Genomic DNA, 22819 nt, shown 5'->3' on the forward strand with positions numbered 1-22819 from the left:
CACTCTCTTGACGCATAGTGTTATACAGGACCACTATGATACCACGTACTACTCTGGCATGGCATACCTACTGTTCAGAGGCGTGCGCTTCACGGGATGTGGAATCTCCCTCATGCAACAGAATCTGCACTATACACACTGGGCACCCGAATTGTATGCAAACCGACTGCTCATAATACACATCAGGTACACACGGCTAACCAATACTGTGAGTCTGTTGTGATACCAGAGACATTAGAGTCACCTGGGGTATACATTCCCAATCTATACATGAAAGATGTACGTGGAGGGGATGTGCACGTAGACACTGACAGCCCCTTTGACATGGTGGTCGCAGATGCATTTAACGGGTTCTGTCCAGAGTCTGACAGTGCTAGTGGCTACCGTCGACCATACATCTTTACAACTGGCCGATCGGAAAGACTCAACGGTTCCGTCACCCCAGATCCTTTGATGAGAGTCGAAGCATATACCTGTATGCCAACTCTGCTCCATCCCTTCAGCTCTGTACTCAGCGGGGCTAGAAATAGGTCCAGCGGAAGATGGCGTAATGAGGAAAGTAATCTCAAGCTCTTCTGTAATACCCTCCACAGGAAGCTCATGTGTGTCACCGATACAACTCGGGAAACGCTGGTTGACAGGCTTGCACCTAGAATAAGTGGAACGGGCATATTTGCGTGCAATCCAATCCATACAACCACACGCCTAATCAATCCCATCTTCAACAGAATATTCGAGAGCACCCGGTACTCCCGGTACCTGCAGTGCTAGGATTGCCATGTAGCCGATGCACTTGGGTATGTCATTGACACTGGGCACCAGCGGCACAATGGACAGTGGACTGGCTCATGTTATAACCCGCGGGTTATACACCTTGACCGATATTATGCTGTCCTGCGGGGTAAACTTTTTCACCTCTCTCTACATGCACCCCATGGAACAAGAGAACAACCTGACCCTACTCAGGAAACGAGAAGAGGCGGAAATGGACACTGCAATAAACACTGTTTCGAGATCCATAGATAGTTTAGATGCCACCATAACTTTAATCAAGGACTCCATGATTAGAACCGTAGGAGAACCTGATGAGCATGGCAAATTAAAAGAAGAACTGGCATCTACTCAGAACCAGAGAGCTGGCCTGCGTTATCTTTTGGGCGCACTCAGGGGGCAACTTGATGTGCATAGGTTGATTGGAGCAGTGAAGATTCTGGCGGACAACGTGGGACTACAACTTAATGCATCTGCTTACATAAACAGGCAGGTGTTAAATCTGGCTGTACAAAGAGATCTGGATGACCTGAGGGAGCCTGTCACTAAAGTCAGTGTCGAGGACGTGTATCGAACCTACAATATAAATGAAACAGTTGATAATGTTGTGTAACGCATGTTCTATTGTAGTACCTTGTATAAATAAATGATATGTACGTACATACACACAGCAAGGGCGTCTGTCCTATGTTACTAATATTGCATATAGATAGCACGACTACCTACCCTGCAGTAACACCACATTGGGTTTATACATATGCTGTATATCTATATATATAAAACACAATCGGTGGGACGGGGATACACTTTTTATTGTTGCCATTATATGTTGACAGTACACAAGGAATTGCAAAGGAATGATAGTCATCTCGAGATTGTATATATAAAGACATGTCATAAGGGAAAGGCATAATATACAAATGACAATATCGAAATGGCATAATAGTAGAAATGGCATACTAGTAAAACAAAAGGTATAATAGTAGAAATGGCATAATAGTAAAACAAAAGGCATAATAGTAGAAATAGAATAATAGTACAAAAAAAGGCATAATATAAAACCACCACATACGGCTATGTTCTATAGCTATCTAGATGTCTATATATCTGTATATTCTTCAGCATATATCTATATCTATAGATATAGATAGATAGATAGATAGATAGATAGATAGATAGATATAGTATAACAGGTTCCAGTAATGTAAAAGGATTGTGTTTTCACATAGCTTCGACAGCACGTAAAGATAGCTGTAATACTCACTCGGGAGGTAGGATTGTGTTTTCACATAGGACCCTTCGACAGCACTTAAAGATAGCTGTAATACTTGAGAGGTAGGATTGTCTTTTCACATCGGACCCTTAGACAGCACTTAAAGATAGCTGTAATGCTTGAGAGGTAGGATTGTCTTTTCACATAGGACCCTTAGACAGCACTTAAAGATAGCTGTAATACTTGAGAGGTAGGATTGTCCTTTCACATAGGACCCTTAGACAGCACTTCCGTATAGTACAACTCGGAGGTAGTGTAAACACGTGTAAGGCCAGTACAGGCAAGTCCTTCATTGTAATAGTGGTTGAACTCTTCAACAATATTGATACTATTCCCTGAGTCATTGCCTGGACACGTGAACATAACATTTGCATGTTTGCGGCAAAATGTGTACTGCATATCACTCTTGGCTCGCTGGTGAGGTTGTGGAAGGGCGACAGAGTCCATCCCACTCCTGGAGGCCAGCAAAGCTATAATGTGGACCCCACTTGAACCCTCAGACGGTTTACAGTCCAATACTACATGCAGCTGCCTGCCCGGGGGTGATGCATACTGAGCAGTAAACCATCTAGAGAGATAGAACACCATGCTCTTGAATTCTATGCTTGTGGTAATGCTTCTCAGTGCAGTGTCAACAAGAGTAAACACTTTAGGCTGTCCTCGTTTGGGAACCGATGTGCACCACATAGCCAAGACGATCTGCTTCTTTAACACAAAGCAACACCAGTGAAATCTGTATGAGCCGAGACAGACGTTGAACAACTTTGGCAGGTGATCATCATGGCCGACCAGCTTCTCCGTGGCAGGATGATGTTTCGTTCCCACCACAATGTGATCCCAGAAGCCTTGCACGTGTGGGATGCACACATATCTGTAGGCGACGTCCTCTGGGAGTGCTTCGTTCAGCCAGTACTTGAAGCACATAGTGTCACCCGTGGTGATAAGCCGATTGAAGGCTATAAAGATGGAAAACAAACAATGGTCAGTGTCATGTGTTATTCCAGATTTGTGTACGCGAAACCATAGCACAACACACCTACCATCTTGTAGTTTGGCAATATCAGGAGGCTGCTCCGCTTGTGTCAGGGCCTGCACATGAATGTTTACATCCCGCTCAGTCTTATATGCGTCACTGTCAACACGATCTAGATCCCACTGTCCTTCGTTCATTAGAACAAGGCAACTTGCTAGGCTGTTAGCCGTGCTATTGATAGCACCGTGTGTGGACCGTATCTTGTGTGCACTACATCCACTTTGATCTCTGTAGCAGAGTGTACACAACACACACCCACATATACATTGAACTGGTCTGTTGAGTTGAATCAGGTACTCGCGACAAATCTGTTGAAGGTGACACCACATGTGGAGCATAGAATCGCTCGTTTCACTATAGCCATAAGTGTATCACCGGTGATTACAGTGGCACCTGTATTGTTGGTGACATCGGGGCCATGGTCATATGTGCCACACATCTCTACCTGTGGTGGGGTGAGGAATAAAGGTTGTTGGGGTACGGTTACCCCTAACGTGTTAGGCCGCTCACATGTATCACTCAACAGGGTCGGCATTCCAGCTTGAGGGGGTGGCGGATTGGGTTGTAGGAACACAGCTGACAAGCCGTATCGATCACATTGTAGCTCTGGGGGCGGTGCAGATGGCTTACATTGGGGCTCACACGTATCGAAGGATTCTATAATGCTCGGGTACAGATGTGTAATGACCTCCGACTCTGTCATGGGGGTGTCAGGTGTATCAGTTGGGACTACGTGTATAAAATTGGAATCTGACCTGATTGCTGTAGTCGCTACAGGAGGTTCACTACAATTAATAATCCACTCAGTTGCTAGCTGTGGTTCCCCAACAGATAGGTTGGGGACCGCATAGCTGTCTTGGATTGTGTTTACATATCCAATGTCCTCTATCACATCACTGAGGTCCTCATCTAGTACATTCCTCATGTGCTCAGTTACATTACCGATGACTTGCAGACTGCCACCACCCGCCTGTAACCTGTAAGGAAAGTAAGAACATTAGGTGTTACAATGTCGCCTTTTGGTAATAGGCAGTGTTAATGGACACGATGGCCAAATACTTAAATGTCACATATGATGGGCTGTGTGATATTGGACTCTGGAGTGATCACAGGAACGACTTCGGAGTCTGTTACCGCTGTAGGTGCAGAGGAGACTTCACTTGTAACATCTGTACCAGGGTTGGACTGTTGAGGTTTGGCAGATGTGTGTGCATCATCATTGTCGGTTATAGGCCGATCAACAGCTGCGACGAATGAGACAACCTCTGTCACTGAGCTGCCACAGGCCGCCCCTGTGACCAGCCTCTCTATGCAGCGGGTACCTTCCGTTACTGCACAGCCCGTATTATCGTCCTCAGCTACAGTGAGCACCTTGTCCGTTTCCACAGTGACCGCAGACTCACGTTGGTGGGCACAGTGAGCAGGGACCGGTCCGGTTCATGGTCGCACCCTGTCCCACCAGAGCTCTGGTTATGTGTAGACGGTGTGGCTGTATGACACGTTGCCTCCCTAGGGGATGGGGCCGCAGCAGCAGCAGCAGCAGCAGCAGCATCTGCATCAGGGTAACGGGGGTTCCTGTTGGCGCTATCTCTGCTGTGACTACTACTGCTACTGCTGCTGCTGTTATTGCTGCTAGAGCTGTTACTGCTGCTAGAGCTGCTGTCACTTTCGTCACCGCTGTCAGTGTCTCTGGAGCACACCGCCTCCACTTCACTTACGGGTTCCAGGTGCCTGTACAGATTATTCATAGTATTCTGCGGCCTAGCACATTTCCAGGACCTCTTGGCGGGATGTGCACGTAAAGTCTTTGCACGCTCACCTTGACGCTCTGGTACCTTGGGTATTTGAGCCACCCTTGTATGCGTCTTGGGATTGACGCACATTGTCTCACCAGCGGTACTGGTGGATGGCCGCAGAGCCTCGGGCATCCGACCAGCAGTACTGGCAGTACTGGTGGATGGACGCAGAGCCTCGGTCATCCGAGCAGCAGTACTGGTGGATGGACGCAGAGCCCCGGTCATCCGGCTACAGAAGGTTGCCTCAGACCTTGACTGATATACCTTGCCAGTAGGACCATGCACCCTCTTGCGGTCCTCAGAGTGTAGTATACGGTTAGTGGGGTTTTCATATTTACCCCCCACAGTGCGGTTGTCTCTACATCTGTCAATCCGGCGTTGTTTGTTGACAGGTCGACCACTGTCAGGTGGGTTGAGCCACCGTGGAGGAATATCACGTTTCACCTGTGTCCCACATGTGACTGTAGACGGTCCTCTAATGTAGCCATCTGCCAGATGAGGCTGACCTGAGTTGGATCTGGGCACATCTACCCTTGTCCCATTAAAAACATGGGAGCGTCTTGGGTAAACATGCATTTTATGTTCCGTGTGGTTGTCCCTTCCAGTGTTCATGTTCCGTCTCGTGTGGATGTCCCGTCCATACATACGATGATCCTGAGCCTCTGGTTCTTCATACAGCCTCCTATTAGCACACACTTCATAGGATCGTCTTTGTTGAATATTGCGCAAGGGCGAAGGTGTACGATCCCTCACATCCGCATATTCATTTCGTCTCGTGTCAACATCATGGTAGTTGTATGCATTGTTATCCATGGTGTAGTTAGAATAATATCTACGCTCCATTGCGGCAGTCCCGGGACTATGTAGGTCTACTGTTGTACAGCCATCTTACACACAAGAGTAGCTCCCCCCCCCCCAACCCCTAAAACCACACTGTCATTCTACGAACTCCCCAGATGTATCATCACAACACACTTTGTACACTGTATCACCTTCCACCAACCTGAGTTGAGATGATATAACCCCACATAACCCACTCTAATTGGCTGCTGCGTACTCAAACCTCCGATCGGATGGGAATGTCCAACGGGTAGTTCGAAAAGTCCAACCGAGAGTTCAAAATCTCCGATCGGCTGTGATGTCCAACGGGTAGTTCGAGACGTCCAACTGAGAGTTCAAAATCTCCGATCGGCTGCGATGTCCAACTGGTAGTTCACCAGCAACGTCTCTAACATCCAGCAGCCTGTGTAAAATGATATGTCAACATCAACGTCTCAGATATCCAACAGTCTAATCAAACCAATGATTACACACACACACACAGACACACACATACATACCCTTGCAGCTATGTGACCAGATGGACATCCGAAGAGTGACAAAGTCTCCAGTGAGCACTACGTTGGAACTGTCACATTTATATACATACACACAGGCACACACAGGCACACACACGCACACACACACACACACCAGACCATGTGTTAAGTACTGGGTGAGTCCCAAAGTATGCACCCTACAATTTCAAGTTAGACAAAGATGAATGGTCGCTAATGTTGGCCCAGCATTGAACCGTGTGGTCAGTACTAAATGAGGTACACGGTATTGCACTTTACATTCTACGTTGGACAAATGAGCACAGCTGTCTCACACACACACACACACACACACACACACACGCGCACGCGCACACACATATACACGCACAGAGTCCATGCGATATTTAGAACCAATATTCATTTGCAGTAAAAACTAAAATCTAGGTGTCAAACTGTAGAATAACACACCTGGGATTAGACTGAATACAACGGTATACTGTTTGTTTGTGTGTTTTTGTACACTGAAAATATGTGATTAAAAAGAAAAGACCTTAAACTTTTGTAGAGTAACACAAACTCTGACGTAACTCTTGGTTGAAATGGCTGGTTGTTTTATTATATACAACAAAACAAAAAAATGCAGAGATCTCTTAAAGGTCACTGAAAATGAAATGGTTCCCTGATTTTTTTTGTTTAATAAGATCAAAGGTAAAAACCGAACCGCACTGTACTGAAATTTGGGTCTCGGTAATAAGTTAAATTATCTAAAAACAAAAAGTTCAGGGATCTTCTAGCAGCATTTATAAAAGTTCACTGAAATAAATAACAGTAAATTAACGATGTCTTATGTTCTCTCTCATGTACATCTGATCCAGCCTGATTAAGTGCAAAACGATAAAGAGGGTGGCAGGAACAGGAACCTTGGCTCACTTCATTTATTGATAGCTTTGGTAACCATTACTTTTCAGATTGTTTTTTTTGACATCAAATAGCATAATCAGTTTATAGATAAAGATGAAACTTTCAGTGGTTACCAGACTTAGTTTTATTAAAGTAATTTGTAGTTACATGTATTTAATATACCAGTCACATTTCATTGCTCAGCACAATGAGTATGTTTACACTAAAGGCCAAGTAAAGTCAATTGATATTCTTCTATACTTTTTAAATGCATGTCTAGATGAACTAATGAAGCCTACAGAAGTGACTTCACATCAGTTGCTGAAGGTAGAGTGCATGCACACACACACACACACACACACACGCACACACACACACACACACCGGACCATGATACTCACAACATGGCTGCCGTCAGGCTTGCACGCAGTCAGGCAGGTACTGCATGCTCGCCTCAAAAACCAACCAAAGCCGTCGAGAAACCTCCAATTTCACCACCAAAGTGCTGCTTAACTGGGTTCGTGATCCTATATCTGCTTCTCTGTACGGTACGTCCCTGGTTTATGACAAAAAACTGTGAACAAGTCTACCACGCAGCTAAAGGGAGCCAGCACCTCTTGCTTTCTCGACTCATGGACAAAGGCCGAACCGGGCCACAAACACATCACGAACAAACAAACACTCCCAGACGTCTCTTGGGACTCATCCACCTCACAGTTATCCTGCTTTTGGCTGGTGACATTGAAACGAACCCTGGACCGCTATCTATGAACACACACAGCCTCGATACTACCAATTTAGCAACGCAACAGCGAACGTGGCTACCAACACAGCTAACTGCCATACCGCAGCTAACCTGGCCTCCACCTCCAATGCTGCGACAGCTCTCACCGCATCCAACATGGCCACCTCAGCCGACAATCTGGCCGCTACATACCAACCTGTTTCTCTCGAGCAACAGCACAGCAGCAGCGGCGGGCCCTCCAGCGGGTCCGTGCCTACGGCTTCCTGCCCAGCAGCTGGATGCTATCCCCAACCTGGTGCTCCCGGGCAGCAACGCGGCGGCGGCGGGCCTTCCAGCGGGTCCGTGCCTATGGCTTCATGCCCAGCAGCTGGATGCTATCCCCAACCTGGTGCTCCCGGGCAGCAACACGGCGGCGGCGGCGGCAGCGGTGGGCCTTCCAGCGGGTCCGTGCCTACGGCTTCATGCCCAGCACCTGGATGCTATCAACAGTGATCACAGGAACGACTTCGGAGTCTGTTACCGCTGTAGGTGCAGAGGAGACTTCACTTGCCAGTCCAACCAACGGTCCTGAGGCAACGGCGAAAGGTCCTGCAGCTGGACTCACCGCACTCAATTGATGCACAGACTAGTACAGGTCTGACACACTCATTAGGGCAGGTCACCCCTCAAGCTAAGAACAGCGGGGGTAAGTGTAAAGCTCTTCATAGAAACCCAGTAATGAAAAAATATCGGTCCTTTAAATTATTCCAAATCAGGCAAAGATAATATGGGACCCACAATATAAAAGAAAGGGACTACTTGGAGGTCACTTAAATGTAAGGAGCTTGACCCCCAAAAGAGAACAACTGGAGCACTTAATGCTTAATTCCAATATCGATTTTTTGGGCTTGTCAGAAACATGGCTGTCACATTCTTCACCTGAAGCAGTTATTACAATGCCTGGTTACAACGTTTTCAGGAGGGACAGAGTTCAGGGAAAAGGTGGGGGGGTCCTCCTGTATGTGAAAAGCCACCTGAAATGCAATAGCTTAGAGTGGCCGAACACTATCAAATTAGAATGTGTTGGAGTTAATATCTCACTCTCTGTGAACATGTCCTTAACTGTGATCTGTATATACCGAAAACCTACAGCTAAAATAGACTTTTATGAACAACTTAAAGCACTTCTTAACCTATGTGACCAAAAAAATGAGATCATTTTAATCGGTGATTTTAACATAAACTGGGACGACAATAAGGATAGGAAAAACTTGAAATCCATTGCAGATCACTTCAGCCTTACTCAATTAATAGACAAACCTACAAGAGTCACCAACCGGTCACAAACCAGAATTGATCTATTATTTACAAACAGACCCGAAAGAATCACCCATACCCATAATTTTCTGACAGGATTATCAGACCACAATGCAATTTTTTTTACAAGAAAACTCACCAAACAGCGTTTCTCAAACTCATTTAAAACTAGATCTGATACTATGCCACACAATGTAATCCCAAAGAGCCAACAGCAGAATCTAGAAACGGCATTAAAGGAACTTGATTGGAATGACATCTTCTCCTCCGATGATATAAATTACAACAGTGAGAGTTTTTTAACAAAAATTAAAACAGTTATGGGGACTTTCTCCAGAAAAGGGAGCCAAAGAAAAAAAACAAAACAACCTTCCTTGGCTAAATTCAGACTGCTTACAACTAATGAAAGTTAGGGACTACCTTCTTAAATCGGCATTGAAATCGGGTCTGACTATAGACAGACAAAAATTCACATCAGCAAGAAATAAGGTGACTCAGACATTACGTAAGGCTAAAGCTGATTTCTTCATGACTATCATTGAAGGTGCGAAAGGGAATGGTAAAAAAATTTGGCATAATATTAATAAACTAACTGGCAAACAGACCAAAAAAGACAACAAAGAGCTGGAACTTAATATTAACAACAAGTTGGTGAAAAATCCTGTTATCCTTGCTACTGAGTTAAACAACTATTTTATTAATTCTGTACATGAGATATCGCAATTGTTCAATCCACCTGACTACGACTATACTCCTATCAACCACACACAACCCATCTTCAAGATAAAGGAGATATCTGAAACTGAAGTAGCCAATATTATTGGATCCCTCAACAGCTCTAAAGCCAAGGATATCTATGATCTTGACACCAACTTCTTAAAAGCACACAAGGACGCTCTGATACCACCGATTACTCATCTGATAAATCAGTCAATCAAGCTTTCTGTTGTCCCAACTGCTTGGAAAATAGGTGTAGTTAATCCAATTTTTAAATCTGGAGATATAACTGACAAAAATAACTACAGACCAATCACCATTCTACCAATTGTTTCTAAAATATTAGAAAAATGGGTAGTAACATTATTAACTGAGCATTTGAACAAGGGCTATACCCCCTTGCATCCCATGCAATTTGGTTTCCGTGCCCACCACTCAACAGAGTCGGCCATCACTGTGTTTTTAGAGAAAACCAAAAACTTTCTGGATAAAAATGGTTGTGTTGGTGCTGTGTTTTTAGATTTGAAAAAGGCATTTGACACCGTTGACCACAATATTCTCTTAACCAAACTTACCCACTATAACTTCTCGGAACAAGCCATCAAGTGGATGAAATCTTATCTATTAAGCAGAATACAGTGTGTCAAGGTCAACGGAGTCAAATCACCATACCTGGAGTGTCCAGTGGGGGTCCCACAAGGCTCCATGCTCGGTCCAATTTTATTTTCGCTTTACATCAACGATTTACCGTTAGTATGCAAAAACATTCACATACAGATGTACGCGGATGATGCTGTAATTCTCACATCTGCAAAAAATACCCAAGAAGCCGCCCTTATCCTCACGTCAGCGTTGCCCGATATCCAGAATTGGCTCACGAATTCATGTCTCCTTTTAAATACCAAAAAAACTGTTTGTATGATGTTTTCCAAACAGCCAGTGAAGGTCACACAATCAAATGTATTCCTGAGAGGAGAGGAACTTGAGTTAGTAAAAGAATTCCAGTACCTTGGTGTTGTTCTTGATCCTACTCTCTCTTTTAAAAATCATGTTAAAAAGATTTCAAAAACAATCAAATTCAATCTACTTAACTTCAAGCAGATTAGGCCATCGCTGACAGTTAACGCGGCCAGAATGTTTATGCATGCTATGATTTTTTCCCACATTGAATATTGTTTTACAAACTGGTCTCTCACTGGAACAACTACAATTAAACCAATAGAATCATTATATAAAAGGGCCCTAAAAATCCTTGACAGAAAACCGATCTCTCACCACCACTGCCATATCCTTGAGAAGTACAACCTCTTGAGTTTTGAAAAGTTCTTAAGTACGCCTGTATTATTTACAAAACACTGAATGGACTTGCACCTCCTCCATTAAAAGAATATATAAAACTCAAAGTTAGCAGTGGCAGAACCACCAGAGCCTATTCCAGGGGAGATTGCGAAGTACCTTACAGACACACGACTTTTGGACAATCTGTTATGTTGGTTAAGGGCAGTAACATCTGGAACAACATACCATGTACAATAAGAGAATGCCCTACCTATAGCACCTTTAAGGCCCACCTCAAAAACTGGCTCAAAACAAACCAACACTGTAATCATGGCTAGGCGGACCTCTCGCAGAGCCCGATACATATACGTATGTGCCGTGCTCTGTGACTGTCCGCCATGCTTTGCACTGTCTTTGTTGTTGTTATTGTTGTTGTGCAGTGCATGCCTACATATACGTATGTATGCATGCACTGCACTATACTGCACTGTGATGTATTATCTTTGTGTACCTAAATTGTGAATGGGACTTTTCATCTGCTGCTAAGTATCCGATGTCTTGGTCCACTCTAAGCGGCAGGAGTGGGCCACCACATGTGGATCTATTTAACTATCATGCACTTGCACTTTAACAACTGGCACTTTACACCCGGCACTTTATAGAATCCACACCGCACTTTATGTCTATGTATGAATGGGTATTTTAATGTGAACTCCTTGTGTACTGTTATTATTATTACTCCTCCTTTTTTTCTCGTCTACCTCCTATGTGTCTGTCTGTCTATTACCTGCCAAGGGACTACGGATGTAAATTAGCAGGTTTGCTAACTCCGACACATTTACACGTGTACTCACATACTGATGTTCATTAATGTGTACTGTCCCTTTCAAATAAATAAAAAAAAAAAAATAAAAAAAAAATGTGTTAAGTACTGGGTGAGTCCCAAAGTATGCACCCTACAATTTCAAGTTAGACAAAGATGAATGGTCGCTAATGTTGGCCCAGCATTGAACCGTGTGGTCAGTACTAAATGAGGTACACGGTATTGCACTTTACATTCTACGTTGGACAAATGAGCACAGCTGTCTCTCACACACACACACACGCGCACACACACACATATACACACAGAGTCCATGCGATATTTAGAACCAATATTCATTTGCAGTAAAAACTAAAATCTAGGTGTCAAACTGTAGAATAACACACCTGGGATTAGACTGAATACAACGGTATACTGTTTGTTTGTGTGTTTTTGTACACTGAAAATATGTGATTAAAAAGAAAAGACCTTAAACTTTTGTAGAGTAACACAAACTCTGACGTAACTCTTGGTTGAAATGGCTGGTTGTTTTATTATATACAACAAAACAAAAAAATGCAGAGATCTCTTAAAGGTCACTGAAAATGAAATGGTTCCCTGATTTTTTTGTTTAATAAGATCAAAGGTAAAAACCGAACTGCACTGTACTGAAATTTGGGTCTCGGTAATAAGTTAAATTATCTAAAAACAAAACGTTCAGGGATCTTCTAGCAGCATTTATAAAAGTTCACTGAAATAAATAACAGTAAATTAACGATGTCTTATGTTCTCTCTCATGTACATCTGATCCAGCCTGATTAAGTGCAAAACGATAAAGAGGGTGGCAGGAACAGGAACCTTGGCTCACTTCATTTATTGATAGCTTTGGTAACCATTACTTTTCAGATTGCTTTTTTTTTTTACATCAAATAGCATAATCAGTTTATAGATAAAGATGAAACTTTCAGTGGTTACCAGACTTAGTTTTATTAAAGTAATTTGTAGTTACATGTATTTAATATACCAGTCACATTTCATTGCTCAGCACAATGAGTATGTTTACACTAAAGGCCAAGTAAAGTCAATTGATATTCTTCTATACTTTTTAAATGCATGTCTAAATGAACTAATGAAGCCTACAGAAGCGACTTCACATCAGTTGCTGAAGGTAGAGTGCATGCGCGCACACACGCACACACGCACACACACACGCACACACACACACACCGGACCATGTGTTAAGTACTGGGTGAGTCCCAAAGTATGCACCCTACAATTTCAAGTTAGACAAAGATGAATGGTCGCTAATGTTGGCCCAGCATTGAACCGTGTGGTCAGTACTAAATGAGGTACACGGTATTGCACTTTACATTCTACGTTGGACAAATGAGCACAGCTGTCACACACACACACACACACACACGCACTCCTTGCACTTATGTGACCGACTGGATGGTCGACGAGAGAGTCACAAAGTCCCGGACAGCAAGCGAGTGGACATTTGAGCATCTGTTGGGACAGTCAGCCGGAGATGGACGTGTAATAACCCAATGATCTGACAGCAGCGGTAGACAACATTAAGGTGAGAAAGTTATTTCTCCATGCATGTCTCTACATAACACCTTTATCATATCCCTCCAATTGTAGTAGAAAGTAAGCTTGTGGCTACCCACTGAACCTTGAAAACCGACATAAAACTGACTTAATTCAAGTTCAGGATATCTTTAATTATCATCAGGTGAAGATGTCTACATGGTCATTTCTAGATATCTTGCATTGAATTTCAGATAGTCAGAATGACATTGTAGATATCTTGAATTCGAATTATGACTAGTGAAAATGACGTTATAGATATCCGCAACTGAATTACGACTAGTCAAAATGACGTTGTAGATATCTGTAACTGAATTATGACTAGTCAAAATGACGTTATAGATATCTGTAATTCGGTTATGACGTTATAGATATCTGTAATTCAGTTCTGACTAGTCAAAATGACGTTGTTGATATCTGTAATTCGGTTCTGACTAGTCAAAATGACGTTATAGATATCTTCAATTAGAATTCATACTGGTCACAATGACATTGCTACTAGTCAAAATGACGTTATAGATATCTGTAATTCAGTTCTGACTAGTCAAAATGACGTTGTTGATATCTGTAATTCGGTTCTGACTAGTCAAAATGACGTTATAGATATCTTCAATTAAAATTCATATTGGTCACAATGACATTGCTACTAGTCAAAATGACGTTATAGATATCTGTAATTCGGTTCTGACTGGTCAAAATGCCGTTATAGATATCTTCAATTAAAATTCATATTGGTCACAATGACATTGCTACTAGTCAAAATGACGTTATAGATATCTGTAATTCGGTTCTGACTGGTCAAAATGCCGTTATAGATATCTTCAATTAAAATTCATACTGGTCACAATGACATTGCTAGTCAAAATGACGTTGTTGATATCTCAAACTGGAATTATAGATAGTCATAATGTAATTGTAGATATCTATAATGACAACCCCCATACACATGAATGACAAGAGTAGTTTGAATCTTACTTGGCAAAACTGAATTACAGATATCTGTAACTGTAGTTTTGACTAGTCAGAATGACATTATAGTAGGGATCGACCAATAATTCAACATGTTTTTTTATGATGATGTACATCGACCGTTTTCCACCGATAGCCAATACGTTTATTTTAATTAAAGCGCGCTCCTTTGGCTCTCATGCAGCCGTCTCTCTCTGCCTGTCCGCCTGAAGTCTCCACTCTGTGCTGTGTAACAAATGTCCCGCCTACAGCCCCCGCTGATTGGCTACACCGCACAAGTGAGTGACAGCCAATCAACACTGAAGGTAGATGCAGGCAGCGCTGCAGGCAGCGGCACAGAGAGAGAGAGAGAGAGAGAGAGAGAGAGAGAGAGAGAGAGAGAGAGAGAGGAGGGGGAGACAGGACTGCTCCTTGAAGCAGCAGTGTGATGTTTTAAGGCAAGGCAACAGAAAATGTCGAAGTTGCAATAAGAAATCCTCTATGCTGAAGTTTTAAAGACACCACTGTTGATGCTTGATAAACACGCCATCTTCATACTGTATCTCAGTGTCTGGTTCTTCCCCCCCCCCACACGGTTGCTTGCGAGTCGCAACGGGTAGCCATTGGAAACAATGAGCATGTTTACATGCATACTAATAAACCGATCCTTATCTGATTTCTGGAGTTACCTGATTATTCAAGTGGTCATGTAAACAACATACTCCGATGCGCTTTATCAGACAAAGGCCATTATCTGATTATGAGAAATCAGATAAACACTCCTAGCTTTTTAGATTATTCGGTGCATGTATACCCTTTATTCTGGTTTCTTTCGGGTTTTGCTATTTTATACTCCCACTCCACTACATTTTAGAGGGCAATATTGTACTTTCTACTCCACTACGTTAATCTGACAGCTCTTGTTTCCTTTCAGATAGAGATTTTACATAAAATAATATATTTTTATATTCTCAGTGTTTATATTGTCACTTTTATTTTATATTACTTATATGTTGTGCACTTTGTGTGACAGGTTTACATATGTAGCAGGATGAAGTGCTGCGTTGCTCTCCCCTACCTTATTAGCCAATCCACACCTGAGGCCACTTTATTTAGGGAGGCAGTGTCCATCTCGCCTTCCTCTTGCTCTTTGGCTCTGAGGCCCACCCACATCCAGGTCGCCTCACTTCCTCCTCTTCGCCATCGCCTGTGCAGGTAATGTAGCGGTAGCTGCCTGGTTTTGTTGTTTGCATTGGATTTTGCGGTTGTCACAGTTATGGTTTGTCTGTGTGCAGACGTTCAACGGGCGGACGCTGCGCCTGTGGGGCTGGCTCGCCGGTTAATCTGCCATTCAATGCGCTATTGGTCAGCCGCGTTTGCCACTGCCGCTGGGAGACCTGAAGCGCTCTGACCCTCTCCAGTGTGTGTGCATCATCGACGCTGCCTGATCGGTATGTAGGGCCCATGTTGCCCAGCCTCTCCGCCTCAGCATTAATCCTTTTAATATTAATCTAGTTTATTTTATATTTTCATTGTAGATGTTAATTGATATGCGGTGTGACGCTGACTGAAGACCCGCTGCTGTTTTGCTGCATGTTTAGCTTAGTGCGCTGCTCACATCACTCCTGTGCTGGCTTTAATCTGCTGGGCCCTGCACGTGCTTGCTGTATGCGTATGGCTGGGCTGGATGGGATGTTCTGTGCCCACCGACAGAACTTCTCACCCCTATTAGGTCCTCTTTCTTTTGCCTCAGCCCTGATGCAGCATGTGTTGGTTTTGATTTTCTTATGTTGGTTTTATGAAATTTTGTAATAAAAAAAGAAAAAATATATATTTTCATAATTGGAACCACGTCTCCTGCTCCTTAAGTAAAACGAACCTGAGTGCCTTGGTATTAGCTCCAATAAGGTAAAACAAAACTATTTCCTTGGGTGAAATTCCCAAGGTGGCGTTGTCTGGTTTGGTTGGTCATTCCCTAATACTTAAACTTCCCACTCGTATGCTGAACGCCACACATACAATACACTTGTATATTGCATTCTGCGGTACTTTTACTCCGAATCTACCCAAAGTATGTACACTTGGCTCCGCATTGACAAACTACACATTAGAATGCTCTCACATGTATTTGTTTTTGATTAAAACAACCAGTACTGTAAGAATATATGCTGTCAGCATGATGGCTGCTTTATTTTGCAAATATATGACTTGCATACTTTTCGAGGTTTTTTCAAGGATTTGAGTACCTACTGTAACAGGAAGTTTGAGTTTTATGCATTGGACGTGTGTTGTGTGTTGGATATTTGAAGACAGACACGAGCTCTCTGGTGTACACCGCATTGGACCTTTCGGCATTACATACACACATCATGTGGTGGACAGCCGCTGTCTCTAATGTCCAACGGTACATTATAGACAGTGTACACCCCGTTGGACGTTTAAGCTCTATGGTCACACATCATATGGTGGATGAGCATTGGACGTGTGTTGTGTGTTGGATATTTGAAGACAGACACGAGATCTCCGGTGTACACCGCGTTGGACCTTTCGGCATTACATACACACATCATGTGGTGGACAGCCGCTGTCTCTAATGTCCGACGGTACATTATAGACAGTGTACCCCTCGTTGGACGTTTAAGCTCTATGGTCACACATCATATGGTGGATGAGCATTGGACGTGTGTTGTGTGTTGGATATTTGAAGACAGACACGAGATCTCCGGTGTACACCGCTTTGGACCTTTCGGCATTACATACACACATCATGTGGTGGACAGCCGCTGTCTCTAATGTCCAACGGCACATTATAGACAGTGTACACCCCGTTGGACGTTTAAGCTCTATGGTCACACATCATATGGTGGATGAGCATTGGACGTGTGTTGTGTGTTGGATATTTGAAGACAGACACGAGATCTCCGGTGTACACCGCTTTGGACCTTTCGGCATTACATACACACATCATGTGGTGGACAGCCGCTGTCTCTAATGTCCAACGGTACATTATAGACAGTGTACACCCCGTTGGACGTTTAAGCTCTATGGTCACACATCATATGGTGGATGAGCATTGGACGTGTGTTGTGTGTTGGATATTTGAAGACAGACACGAGATCTCTGGTGTACACCGCTTTGGACCTTTCGGCATTACATACACACATCATGTGGTGGACAGCCGCTGTCTCTAATGTCCAACGGCACATTATAGACAGTGTACACCCCGTTGGACGTTTAAGCTCTATGGTCACACATCATATGGTGGATGAGCATTGGACGTGTGTTGTGTGTTGGATATTTGAAGACAGACACGAGATCTCCGGTGTACACCGCTTTGGACCTTTCGGCATTACATACACACATCATGTGGTGGACAGCCGCTGTCTCTAATGTCCAACGGCACATTATAGACAGTGTACACCCCATTGGACGTTTAAGCTCTATGGTCACACATCATATGGTGGATGAGCATTGGACGTGTGTTGTGTGTTGGATATTTGAAGACAGACACGAGATCTCCGGTGTACACCGCGTTAGACCTTTCGGCATTACATACACACATCATGTGGTGGACAGCCGCTGTCTCTAATGTCCAACGGTACATTATAGACAGTGTACACCCCGTTGGACGTTTAAGCTCTATGGTCACACATCATATGGTGGATGAGCATTGGACGTGTGTTGTGTGTTGGATATTTGAAGACAGACACGAGATCTCCAGTGTACACCGCGTTGGACCTTTCGGCATTACATACACACATCATGTGGTGGACAGCCGCTGTCTCTAATGTCCAACGGCACATTATAGACAGTGTACACCCCGTTGGACGTTTAAGCTCTATGGTCACACATCATATGGTGGATGAGCATTGGACGTGTGTTGTGTGTTGGATATTTGAAGACAGACACGAGATCTCCGGTGTACACCGCGTTGGACCTTTCGGCTTTATTTATATGTATATATATATATATATATACACACACACACACATCATATGGTGGCTGAGCATTGGATATTTGAGCATCTGTTGGGACAGTCAGCCGGAGATCGACGTGTAATAACCTAATGATCTGACAGCAGCGGTATACAACATTAAGGTGAGAAAGTTATTTCTCCATGCACGTCTCTACATAACACCTTTATCATATCCCTCCAATTGTAGTAGAAAGTAGGCTTGTAGCTACCCACCGAACCTTGAAAACTGACAAGGTAGCTTTGATAGTCCTTGATACACACCTCGGGAACTCCAATGTCAGGGGCTAGTTTAACATTGAAGTAGTACACAGGTCCACTAGGATGAGGCTCCATGTGTAGACCCTCAGAGCTTAACAGTTGTGCGACGGTCGCAGACTGGTTGAACAGGAGACATAGGATGCAACAATTGGGTTGAAGTCGCTCAACCTCTCCGGTCCGTGCTCTGTTGGCAACAAATGTACTGTACGAGGCGGGTGTGATTAGCGACCGTAGCGGTCTGGGATTGCTCTGCGGGTTCACCAGCATACCTTTACAGGATAGGCCATTGGTGCACAAGGGTAGGTCGTGGTCATTGAGCATGTTAAGCAACAGACCTCTGTCGTACACATTACGCGCCAGGGCTCGGCCTGGTATAGCACGCTCGGCGAGGGAATCCATCAGAGGTCTTGGGTGTTTGGCCAGTAGCTGCATCACAGTCAAGACAGGCGTACAGCTGACACACATGGGGTTTCTCTCATTTGTGGACCTACATGTGCATACCTGCGGGGCAAAGCATTCATGGAACATGACTCTGATATCAGAGGCTGCCATGTGTTGAGTCTGCGAAACCCTTTCGAAGACTCGTGCTTTAATCAGATCTCTGTAATCGGCCGTCTTCCCTTCGTCATACACCTTGGTGGTGCCGTTGTCGGTCTCACAGTACACGGTGGTGGCCTCATGCCACAACGCACGGGTCTCACGTCGGGAGCTTCGAGGCAAGCTTTTGCTGCACACTGAACAAGGTAGACCTTGTGGTTTATGTCCGTATGCACACCGGGGGCACATCCACACGCAACACACCTTCTCCTTCACACCATCAAAGCACGCGCAGACGGCACAGAGGAAGCTGCTTATAGTCGAACAGGTTGTGAAGTGCGGCTTGGTCAAGTACCATTCCGCGTTGTTTGTAAAGCAGGTCATGCATACTCTAACATTACAGTGACAGCGGAGCTTGATACCAGCCCGTTGTCTATCCTTGCTGCTCTTGACCAAAGTAACCAGGCACACGAAACATTTCGTGTTGGACGGTTTCAGATGTTTGTGGTTCACGGCCCCGGGCATCCTGTAATTAACGGTGGATATTCTCCTGTATAGGTTTGTTGCTTTTCGTACTGCGCTCACCAATATACTGTTACGTTTCTTGTTGCAATCTCTCAGCAGGCCATCTGGAACCTGCCCGGCAAAGAAAGGGTTATCATCGACGATGGAGGCCTCGGTTCTGTGCTGTCCATTGTACAAGGCTCTGACTTTGGATCCTGTTCCTGTGATAGGAGACATGGTATATGTACCTGGAGCGGAGGGCTGTAGTTTAACCGATCTCACATCTGCGGACGTGTCGACGTGCCCCTCTCACAGATTCAACTTCAAACACGCAGCTGGACTGTTGATTCGGTATGCCGTTATCGTATATCAACTGAAAAAATCGCAAAGTCTCCCCCCAGGACTGTACGTGTACAGAACACGTCCGGCTCATTTCGGCTGTACAGCAGAGAGACCGCTGACAGTTGTGGATCAGTTCAACTTTGTCAGTCTATCTGAACACCTCAGAAGCTACGAACGACTACCCAGCATGATAACCATTGACCTATTCCCAGGGCGTGATCATTTTAGTGCTCTGTATGTGATAAGCCGCAGACTTACACTTTCGGTTCCTGAGTACGGGAACAGGCTGTACGGCGAAGCTTCGGCTTTGGGGATCGTGGAGCCATGCCCGAGCCCGACTGCCATTGGGTGTGAGCATCACGATGTAGCTATGAGGACACACCGCGCCTGTGTAATCGATCTACGGTGGAAGGGATTTGATACTAAGTCGACATGCATCAAAGCCATCCTGAGGTTACGAGGGTTGCAAGCTGTGTTGTGGTCCAACCACGGTCGAAACTTCCAGGACGTTGAGTGTAAAGTGCTGACATGGCTCTTTGGACTGTCGAACGAATTGCCGAAAGAGGTGCAGATGTTAGACTATAAACGGGAGACACTTGGAATTAGGTACATACTGATGGACATGGACACGTTTCCCGGGACCCTACCTAGGCCTCCATGTGCGGAGAGATCATTCTTCCTCCACACATACTTTATGGGTGATGTGACATTAGCCACAAATGCAATCGGTGAAGTCCCTGGGACTAGAAGTAGAATGGGATCCCCTTGTCCCAACGTGTCTGCCTTTATGATGTGGTACGCATTACCCGATGTGGCTACAGTCAACCCACGCCGTTTAGCTGCGGGGTCCAACATGGACACGCGTCAGTTGCAGACGTCTTTAAATTGTCACTGTTGGAATGGGCTCTGGAAAAGGACGGGACGAGTTGCTTGGCTATTGCTGTGCAACACACCTTGTACTACATTGCTAGTGAGAGGAAGTACAAAATGATGATATCACACACGGTCATGGATGCCGACACCACGTTGAACATATTTAAACTCTGAACATCAGCCATTGCATTGCAGCCATTGAGTATAGACAGATAGCATTTATATCCTGTGTGTGTGTGTGTGTGTGTGTGTGTGTGTGTGTGCAGAGCCAGCCTATCCTCTGAGGCCAGGCTGTTTTCTCCGTCTGAGTTTGGTCCGTGGCCATATCAGGGGGTGGGAAAAGTGTACACAAGGTCATCACCGATGACCTGGGCAGGTGGAGGGGGTCTGAGGAAGGGCAGAGGGATGGAAGAAACTGTTTTCAACTAAGACACATGAAATCTAGGGTGAATTCTCATAGTCTTGGGCAGCTTAAGTCTGACAACAGATGGATTTATGATGTGCTCAATGACGAACCAATGTAACAGCGAGACAGTTTTTTAATTCAGTTCTTAGTGGTATGTTCTTGAAAGAAATTCAGACTTTCTGACCTGGTTTGTATTGTGGGGCCGGGATCCTGTGGCGGTTGATGATTTGCTTATTGCGGTCAGTGGAGCGAAGCAGGGCAGTAGGGGTATCCTTCCAAACTTTATGGCAGCAACAGAGATGCATTTGAACTGAGGGTACAGAAAGGTCACTTTCCTGGGAGGGAATCAGAGGTGGGAGGTAACGACAAACCTGTCGCTGCGCTGGTCAGTGAGTTGTGGACATACTCAATCCGGGGGAGACGAGAGCTCCAGGCTTAGGGGTTGGTGGCAGTAACACAGCACAAAGCTGCCTCAAAAGTCCTGGTTTGCCCTTTCTGTCTGGCTGTTGGTCTGTGGACGGAAACCAGAGGAGAGACTTACAGACGCACCAAGAGCTTGACAGAATGCTTTCCAAACCTGAGATATGAATTGAGGACCCCGAACTGGGACTTTGTCCAATAAAATGCTATGGGGAGTTTGGGGAGAGCAACAAAGTGAACTGCCTTGGAAAACCGGGTGACTATGAGAATGTCTGTATTACCTTGTGATGGAGGTAGACGAGTGATGAAATCAAGGGTAATGTAGGGCCAGGGACGGTCAGGAACAGGAAGACGATGTAGCAGACCAGCAGGTGAGTGATGGGAGGTCTTCCCTCTGGCACAGACAGTACATGCATAAACATAGTATCGAGTGTCAACCTCCATGATGGGCCACCAGATGTGTCGCTTTAGGAGGGTCAGGGTGCAGGGTGAGAGTAAAGTTAAAGCGACCAAAAAACAATGCCCAACGTGCTTGATGAGAGTTCAGACATTAAGCTGTCTGGATGTAGGCCAGGTTATTGTGGTCTGTCCATACCACAAATGGTTATTCAGCTCCTTCCAGACATTAGTGGAGTGAATGTTGGCTGTTACATCCTGGGAGACTCTGCCTATCCCTTGCAGAACTGGCTTCTGAAACCATTCCCTGACACTGGATGGTTGACACCAGAACAACAGATGTACAACAAGAAAATGCGCAGGGCAGGTGTGGTAGTTGAAAATGCCTTTGGTAGACTGAAGGGTAGGTGGCATTGCCTAATAAAATGGAATGACAATGATATCAACCTGGTAAAATCTATGGTGCTGACATGCTGTGTATAACCTTTGTGAAAGCCACAGAGAGGACTACCAGAATGAATGGGACACACCTGTAGCAGCAGCTGCAGCAGGACCTGTGGTGGCGCTGGCACAAGGTACTGAGGAGGAGGGCAGGGATGTACGAGAGGGTCTGATGCCCTACTTGAACAGCGAACT

The 22819-nt window shown here is 44.7% G+C and overlaps 1 pseudogene across 1 annotated transcript; it reads right to left on the reverse strand.

Moving 5' to 3' along the window:
* Nucleotides 1-1574: 1574 nt before the first annotated feature.
* On the reverse strand, nucleotides 1575-5716 carry LOC117249158 (uncharacterized; annotated as a pseudogene). The gene is made up of 3 exons (XR_013490449.1): nucleotides 4449-5716; nucleotides 3085-4054; nucleotides 1575-3000 (listed from the first exon to the last, which is right to left on the reverse strand). The product of XR_013490449.1 is annotated as an uncharacterized LOC117249158 (transcript).
* Nucleotides 5717-22819: the final 17103 nt, after the last annotated feature.

Source organism: Epinephelus lanceolatus, chromosome 23 (assembly GCF_041903045.1).
Source record: "Epinephelus lanceolatus isolate andai-2023 chromosome 23, ASM4190304v1, whole genome shotgun sequence".
Lineage (NCBI taxonomy): Eukaryota > Metazoa > Chordata > Actinopteri > Perciformes > Serranidae > Epinephelus > Epinephelus lanceolatus.